General features: G+C 40.7%; 1 protein-coding gene across 1 annotated transcript in view; it reads left to right on the top strand.

Annotated features, from left to right (window-relative positions):
- Window positions 1-8,996: 8,996 nt before the first annotated feature.
- BICRA (BRD4 interacting chromatin remodeling complex associated protein) overlaps window positions 8,997-9,293 on the top strand; it is an 85,566-nt gene continuing 85,269 nt past the window's right edge. Inside the window, 1 exon segment of the mRNA XM_074306915.1 lies at window positions 8,997-9,022. The gene's annotated coding sequence lies outside the window, so the exon portion shown is untranslated.

The following is a 9,293-nucleotide window of genomic DNA, read 5'->3' as shown; positions in this document are numbered from 1 at the left end:
TCAGCCCTGATTCACGTACATGGCTGACAAGTAGTAACTCTCCTGTTCAACCTTTGGTCTCATAAGGATGAGAGAGATTTGAATGTGTTTGTAGGAAGAAGAAAAGTAACCAGTAAGTAGGGAGAGATTAAAGATTAGAAAGGGAAAGATAATAGTTTGGGTAGAGTCTGCTGGAGAAGATGAACTAGGATTAGATAGAGAGCCTATGTAGAAATTGTGAAATACAATTGTATGCACAGCTTGTTATGCTTGTATAGAATTGATTGATATAGATATGGAATCTATGTCTATGTCTATATGTGCTCTATGAACAAGGCAGAATTGTAGTAGCTTAAAAGAAATGTGCAAATATAGAGACATCTCCACTCTAAATGTTCACATGAACTAACTGTGCCTGTTCTTTCGGAGTGTTTGTCTGATCAGTCACAGTCATTGGACACACTGTACCTTGACCTCAACATAATGATGTCATTTTGGTCTTTGTCCAGAACAAAGGACAGCCACCATAAGCAGGGCTTCAACTAAAGTCAATGAGAAACATCAAAGAACAAAAGATATCATTAAAGAAACATAGGCTAGGGGAAAAAAATGGTATTATCAAAGGCAAGATAACAGGTGAATGGTGCTTTCTTACTGATATCCTTGCCATGTCAAGAGAAATCAAGGAAGGCCTTCAGCACATTGGATGGGCCCCCTGTGATAAACTTATGGGAGGACGTGAACAGAAGTGGCACAGGATGGGTAGACGAGGAGGGGTGCAATCTGCATCACTGAACTAATCTCATTTAAATAGGTAGGGTCATAGACCCATTTTAAGCATTTTAGCATAAATGGGTGTTCTATTTTTTTTTCCAAAGGTTTCTGTTTTCACATATATTTAGATAATCATATAGTTTTTGTTTGTAGCCTATGTATCCAGTACCTCATGTCCTGGACTCATATGGTCTAGGTCCAGTCTTGGAAACTACACTAAAAAGGCCACAATCTCTTTAGCTTGTATTGTCCCCTCCCGAAGATTATTCAGAACAGTATAATTCATATCTAGATCTCTACATATCTGCTTAGATTTTCCACAAGGTCCTAAAGTCCTCTCAACTCACTACTACCCCTGATTTAAACTCCCCTTGGAAGAAAAATAAATGTGGGACTGCCAGACAGATATCACCTCCATCCCATTAGAACTTTATCATCCAAATAACTCAGTGTAATAATATCGGCGGCACCCTAGAGCCCTTTTGGTGGAGCTGTGAAATGATATAGCTATTCTGGAAGGCAATTTGGAACTATCCCCAAATATTATTAAGTTGTGACCCAGCAATACCCCTACCAAGACTTAGAATGTAGAACAAGACCCAAGCTCTTGGATTGTCGGCAACGTGAATATGGGACGTGGCATATTTGGTACAAGGGTCCAATTTTCATTTTTTAATGGTTCCTTGGAGATGGGACGTCAAGGGGAAGAGATAAATGCTTGTAAAATTAATTTTAAAAATCATTGTAATAACAGTCAACCTGACATAGTGGAAGCAGAATCTGTTTCAGAATCAAGAACACCTGGTTCAGATTCTGTATCTAACCCACTCTGGCTATGGGACCCTGATCAAATTTCAGTGCCTCAGAAAAGTCTCAAATATTATAAACTGCAGAACAAGTAAGATTTTAAATGAATGAACGGACGAATGAATAAAAGAGCAAATGAATGAATAAGCATTTATCATATGAAAGACTCTGCTAAGTGCCTAGGATACAAATATAAAAAGTAAGACTGCCTTCAAGGAGATGATAATCTAATGAGGAAAGAAAATTGATCTGGAAAATCACAGAAATAAGGAGCTGATCCTCCCTTTTCCAAAACTATTGAATTACTGTGCCCAAAGTAAGTGGGGGAAGGTAGAGTGTGGACAGATATCAGCAAAACTTGTTCCCTGGGTAGATGAAGTCCCTTAGAAGTTGAGGGCACGGGTTGGGGGGAGCTTGTCCAAAGGGCACAACAGCAGCAGATTGGCAATAAGCTCTGGCAAGGTGTGGGGAGGACAGCTGGGTCAAATGGGGGGCAGGGCCTGGACCCCAAAAGTCAGGTAGGTATGTTTTGAGCTGTCTGATAGGAGAAGCTGTTATTGTTTTATGTTTACTCTTTCCTGATTTTAGGTGAATGAGTTCTAATACAAGCTTGCCCAGACTCTCTGGGGGCCTTGGCTACAGCTAAGGTTCTGGTGGAGAGATTTCAGGGAGATCTTGTGTCCTTCAAGCCTGGGCAGGAGAGGAAACCTGGCTTGACCCAGCAAGAAGGGTCCCAAGGAGCCTACTAAAGGCTTTGGCTAATTGATAAGGGAGAGCCTATAAGTGGGGGGCTCACCACCCACAATCCCTCAGACCTCTGAAAGGAAAAGTAATGGGTCATTCTTCCAGGCCTTCCTAAGGCTTGCCCTGAAAGTCCTTTTCTTGCTCCATGAAGTCTCCCTTCATGTATTTCTCTGCTGCTGGACACTCCTTGCTGGGCCAGCCCCTCTATTCCCATACTGAGGGAGGGGTCAGCTGCAGTCTTGGTCATCAGCTCTTGTGGTCCTACAGTCAATCGTACATAAGACTTCCCCATCTCACAGGACCAGCCACTCAGGACTGGAGGTGGGCTTGAGGAAGTTTCCATGTGGCTCTGTTGGGAGTAGCCTGAGAATACTGGAACGTTCCTCAAGAATGGAATGCAGCTGGCCAAAGCTCCCCATTGCCTTAGGAGGATGGATCTCTGAAGATAGGAGATAGCTGGAAGAGCTGGAAAGATAGGAGAGCTGGAGGTAACTGAGGGATCAGCAACAAGCTGCTCATTTTACAGACCAGGAAAAGGAGGCTCATCCAGGTACCTTCAGCCAGGAGTGTCTGAGGGAGGATTTGAACCCAGTTTCCAATTCACTCACCAAAATGCCTAGGAATTACTGAGGGCTACTCCTGAAGCTTGTGTTGCCCAGGAATCTCTCCACTTTTAACTAACTGGGAGGCCGGGGTTCTGGAACAGCACTGAGGAAGAATCCCTCCCAGGCCCTGTGGAAGAACACTTATCCGTTTCATCCACGAAAGAGGCAATAAGGATGTTTGAGGCAAGGAAGCTTCCTTTCCCCCCAGTAAAGCTGGTATACTCTCAAATTCTGGAGGGAAATCAAAAGGGAAATGCCTGAGTTCACAAAGAAGACCCTTTTTTTTTTTTTTTTTTTTTTTTTAGGTTATACACATTTTTATTATTTTTTAGGTTATACACGTTTTTATTATTATACATGTTTTTATTTTTTAAAGGTTATACATGCTTTTATTATTTTTTTAGGTTATACATCTCCCTTTTATTATTTTTTTTAAGGTTATACATGCTTTTATTACTTTTTTTAGATTACACATCCTTTTTATAGGTTATATACCCTTTTATTATATATATTTTTTAGGTTATACATGCTTTTATACATTTATACATTTTTAGGTTATACATTTAAAATATAAATTTGTTTTTATACATTTCCATATGAGTCACGCTGGGAGAGAAAAATCAGAAGAAAAGGGAAAAATCATGAGAAAGAAAAAAAATGGGGAAAATAATATGTGTTGATCCACATTCAGTTGCCATACATCTGTCTCTGGATTTGGATAGCCTTTTCCATCCAGAGTTTATTAGAATTGCCTTAAATCACCGATTTGCAGAGAAGAACCAAGTCTGTCATAGTTGATCATCACACAATCTTCTTGTTGCTGGGTCCGATGATTTCCTGGTTATGCTTGCTTCACTCAGCTTGAGTTCATGTAAATCTTTCTAGGCTTTTCTAAATTGATTATCCTTCTTTCAAAATTAGGCTCCTGATAGGTAGAAGTGATCTAGAAGCCAGGATTTGAATCCTCCCTCAGACCAGTGCAACCATGTCCACCTTGGACAAGTGACTAATCCTGTATCTCCCCCACCTCATTATTTAAATTTATTTATTTATTTTTTTTTTTGCTGAGGCAATTGGGGTTAAGTGACTTGCCCAGGGTCACACATCTGGGGAAGTTGTAAGTGTCTGAGGTTGAATTTGAACTCAGGTCCTCCTGACTTCAGGACTAGTTCTCTAGCCCCTGTACCATCTAGCTGCTCCTAACCACCTCATTATTTTGAGGATCAAATGTAATATCTGTCAAGTGGTTTACAAACCTTAATCCCTATAAATATCAGCCATAGTCCCCATCAGCAAAACCCTGCATATCAATATATGCTAATGAAAATTATTCTAATATGTGGCACCTACTGTTTGTCAGACAGTTTCTAAGTACTTTACTAATACTGAACCTCCCAATAACCTTGAGGGGTATATTAACATCTCAAAATTCTAATGGTTTTCTTAATTTGAACTATCGGGAATTCCTGGTATGAATCTCACTTGGTCACAATTATTTGGGGGGGGAGCATTGTTATACTCTCTTGGTCAGTGTAAGGGAGGGGGTTCGCCCTCCCCCCATAAGGCCCAGAATGTCATCAATTATAAGGTATTAATGAGGTGTTAAGCTGACTCTAGAGAAGTTGCTATTCCCTGATTTCTTTATCAGGTGTTAACATTTCTCTTGAGTCAAGAAGGGAACAAGATTGACTGAGAACCGGCCCTGTCTCTAGGGGCTTTAAATAGCTGAATCCTGAAGAGCTGAAAGCTATTAAGGCCCAGGGAAAGTATGGTGAGATACCCTGGCTTAAGCCAAACTCCCAGGTCTTTGTGAGGGAGCTCAGGGGTTCTCTCGGTCCTTCTCAGGGTCCCTCTCCCCCATGGAGGATGGATGTACGGCTTGACACCTTTGTAAGAGCACAGTTGACATGTCCTGATTGGTTTCAGTGACTGGCTAGCATGGAGGCTGCTTGGGGCTCAGGAAAAAGCAGTCTTGTCACAGATGAGAGAGGATGACAGAGTACCCTTGGCCCTTTTGGGGATTCCCTGTCCTTTCCTGTTGCTGGGGGAGACAGGGAGAGAGCAATGGTGAAGGTCAAAGCAGAAAATTTGTGTGGCTGCCTTAGGCAAGAGAACGCTGAAATTATGTACTCAGCTAAATTTTTTAGAAATTTTGTTAACTTTTTGGATGATCTTTTTCTTTTTTGCTGAGGGGATTGGAGTTAACTAGCTTACCCAAGGTCACACAGCTAAGGAGTGTTAAAAATGTCTGATTTCAGATTTGAACTCAGGTCCTCCTGATTTCAGGGTTAGCACTCTATCCCTTGCACTATCTAGCTGCTCCCAACTTTTTATTTTTACATCACCTTCATTTCTCAAAACATCCTTCCCTCATTTCCCATCCAGAGAGCCAATCCTCTTAACAAAGAAGAAAGAAAAAGGAAGGGGGTGTGCAAGCAGTTCAGCAAAACTAAGAAACCAATCAAGCTTAGCAGTCTATACAATGTTCAGCATCTGTAGTCCCCCACCTCTAACAAAGAGTGAGGTACATTCTCATATTCTTTCTTCAAGGTCACCCTTAGCCTAATTAATGACTGAGTATTCATTAAAAAAAATTTAATAAAAGCTTTTTAGTGTCAAAATACAAAGTTGGTTTTTAACATTCACCCTTGTAAAACCTTACTGTGAAAAAATATTCTCCCTCCCTTCTCCTCTCCCCTTCCCCTACACAGCAAAAAATCCATTATAGGTTAAACATGGGCAGTTCTTCTAAATGTATTTGCACATTTCTTTATTATCCACATTCATTTTAAAATATATATTTTCACTTAATATCTTATTTTTTCCAATTACATGTAAAAATCATTTTCAAAATTCATTTTGATAAGATTTTTGAATTCCAATTTTTCTCCCTCTTCCTCTCCCTCTTCCTGCCTTCTCCTCCCCAAGATATCAGGCAATCTGATATAGATTATACAAGTGCAATCATGGTAAACATGTCCACATTAGGCATGTTATGAAAGAAAAATCCAAACAAAGGGAAAAACCATGAAAAACCAACAACGACAACAACAAAAAACAACAAAAGTGAACAAGTGAAAATAGTATGTTTTCATCTGTATTCAGACTCCAGGTCTTTTTCTGGCTGTGGATCATTGTCTTGGATCATTGAATTTCTGAGAAGACACAAGTCTATCATAGTTGATCACTGCACACAAAGTTGCTGTTACTATATACAATCTTTTTCCTGTTCCTGCTTACTTCACTCAGCATCAGTTCATGTAAATCTTTTCAGATTTTTCTAAAAATCTAGCTGTTCATCATTTCTTATAAAAAATAATATTTCATCACAATCACATAGCACAACTTGTTCAGCCGTTCTCCCAATGTATGGTGGGCATCTCCACAATTTCCAATTTTTTGTCACCACAAAAGAAGCGAGTATTCACTTTTAATCTGTAGTAGTTCTTATTTATATTGTTATAATCATTATAGAAATAGTTTTCCTTTTCTTTGTCCTTTGCTTCATAAAAGTCTTATAATCATTATAGAAATTGTTTTCATTTTCTTTGCCCTTTGCTTCATGTCTTATAATTATTATAGAAATTGTTTTCCTTTGCCTCATATAAGTTTTATAATCTAAGTCTCTGTTCACATAAGTTCATATAAATCTTCCCATGAATCCCAATATTCTGCATTACAATCATATTGTCACAGTTTGTTAGGCTTCCACTATACTGTTACAGACTGTGTTTTCTGAACATGGATCAGAGACTGGAGCACGGAGAACTCCAGAAATGACAGCAGTTGGATCACTGACAGAATTCTTGAAGAAGCACATGGCAGAGAGGCCAGCTTGTACACACTGTTCCTGACCCCCCTAAAACCTCATGGAGAAAAGAAGCTTTCTATCTCCTAGGCAGCCTGATCCCAGAGTCCAGATCAGAAAGACAGCTCCAGCAGCTCCAGGACTGAAGGGCTTTTAAAGTGAAGCCAAATTTGAAAGGTCTCAATTTGGAAAGCTTAGCATCAGGAGTGAGATGAGACTTTCCAGTTGGAGAAAGGGGAGGCTCACCCACACTAGGGAATCCAAGGAGTCCAGGGACTTGGGAAATCAAGTGAATTTATTACAGTGATTGGAGCAGGAGAGTTAGTCCTGTGGAAAGGGGTGCTGCTTGTTCATCAGCCTGAGATGTGACTGCCTGCCTTATGGCTGTGAGGTTATGGGCTGCTTGCATATTTTTGAATTTGTTTGTGTGTTCTGTGGGATCTTGGAAACCTTTGAAAAAAATCTTCTGTTTTTATTCATTGGTCACGAGTCCTTTACATTGTCTGCATTTTCTATGGGGTGATGTAAGTAAGGTACCCTATATCCAATGGACTTTTATTAACCTGAGTTCTTGTGTAGGAGCTGGGGACCCTGTAACCTCGTCAGCTGACCAGCAGAGCCTAGTCACAGGCATATTTGTATTTGTAAACCAAGCATCCAATACAGTGCCAGACACAGACACAGAGTAAATGCTCAATAGAATGCTTGTTGAGTGATTGGTTGATTGACAGATTTCCCTGATATTTATTGCTCAAGTCTAATCTCTTTATCTCAGCACTTCTGGAATTTCCAAATACTTGTAGAGCTTGAGAGGCCCAGAGAGTCCTCCAGCATCCTGTCTTTCCAGAGTCCAGGTTTTACTGCCAGCAAAATGTTCCTTGAGGAACTCCTTTTTTGGGAACAGAAGCAGAGACTCGTGGTAGCTGGCAGCCACGACATAATCCTCCTAGGTGCTACCAAAGCTATATAGGAACTGAACTGAACTTTGAGCCCAATCCAAAACTTTTCAGAGACTGAAGTGACCAGAGCAGGGGTTATGCTCCCAAGTGCTAGGGGGGATAGGTTTATATTAAATGTTCCTCTGCATTCTCACTCTTTTTGTTGTGGTTTGCTTGCATTTGATTTTCTTCATCATTTTCTTTTCTGATTTGATTTGATTTTTCTTGTACAGCCAGATAATTGTATAAATATATTGAATCTAACATATCTTTCTGCCATGTTTAACATATATTGGACTACTTGCCATCTAGGGGAGGGGGTGGGAAGAGGGGGAAACTGGAACACAAGGTTTTGCAAGGGTTAATGTTGAAGAATTATCTATATATTTCTACACATGTACATGGGACTGTAGAACTTCTGTGCAAAGAGGCTGGCGAGACCATGGATGATGTCTTCACTTGCAAGTGCATTGGATGGAGGTTCAAGTCTCCCCCTTCTCTCCATCAGAGCCTGGGGGCAGGCTGACTGGTCATAGCCCAGAATGTTGTGGGTGCCCTTGGAGGCTTCCATGCTTGACAGAGCTCTAAAAACCCCCGCACTTCCCTGTTTAAGACAAATTCTCATCATCTCCCCATTCCACCAGGGAAAGGCTTTGCATGCTGGGGGTGGAGGGCCCTCCAATTCATCAAAGATCTAGACCTGTCAGTCACCCTCTGCCCCCATTAGCCTATCTATGGTGGGGGAGGGGTGACCGACACCTCTGGGTCTCATGAGGGCCGTTCATTCATCTGTGGTGTCCACCTGACCTATTCCACTCTCCCCCACAGCTCCAAGGAGCTGCAGCGTGTAGTGGCCAGCTTCAATATCCTCATCTGCAAAATGGGAACAATATCAGCACCTCCCTCCAGCATTATTGTGAAGACCAAATGAAAAAACAAATGTCAAACACCTAAATGTTAAAGTGCTATGTGAGTGCAGGCTATGCTGTGATTTGGACACCTTTTGACCAAATATCAGTCCTGGGGCTGCACCCCCACACAGGGCAAAGAAAGAGGAAGAGGACTCATGTTCAAAAATACCTATAGCAGCCCTTTTTGTTATGGCAAAGAATTGGAAACTGAGGAAAATCCCATCAATTGTGCTGTATTGTACCATGAGACGTGAGGAAGGGGATGGTTTCTCAAAAACCCAGCAAGACACATATGAACTGATACAAAGTGAAGTGAGCAGAACCAGGAGGACAACTTGTATAATCACCAAACATCGTAAAGAGAAACAATTTAGGAATACCATTCAAAATAATGATCTAAGGGACTCGAGGGGATTCCTGCTGTTCCCCCCCCCCCCAAGAAAAAAGGGACTTAAGGTACGCTAAAGAAATTTTGGTTCGATTAAATATGTTTCTAAAAAGATTTTGTTTTTCTTGCTTTCTTAATGTGTGTGTGTGTGTATGTGTGTTTGTAGGGTGGGAGAGAAGGTAGATCTTAATGAAAATAAAATAGAATGTAATTTTACAATAAATGTGAGGTACACCTAAGCTACATTGGAGATTTCCTGGAGTTAATTTCAGGTAGGGACATAATAAGTTAATAAGAGAAAATTCATCTTTTTCTTTTTTTTCTTTCTTCCTTCCTTCC

This window comes from Sminthopsis crassicaudata, chromosome 3 (genome assembly GCF_048593235.1).
Source record: "Sminthopsis crassicaudata isolate SCR6 chromosome 3, ASM4859323v1, whole genome shotgun sequence".
NCBI lineage: Eukaryota > Metazoa > Chordata > Mammalia > Dasyuromorphia > Dasyuridae > Sminthopsis > Sminthopsis crassicaudata.
The sequence above is the reverse complement of the archived record's forward strand: the minus strand, read 5'-3'. Positions and strand labels throughout refer to the sequence as shown.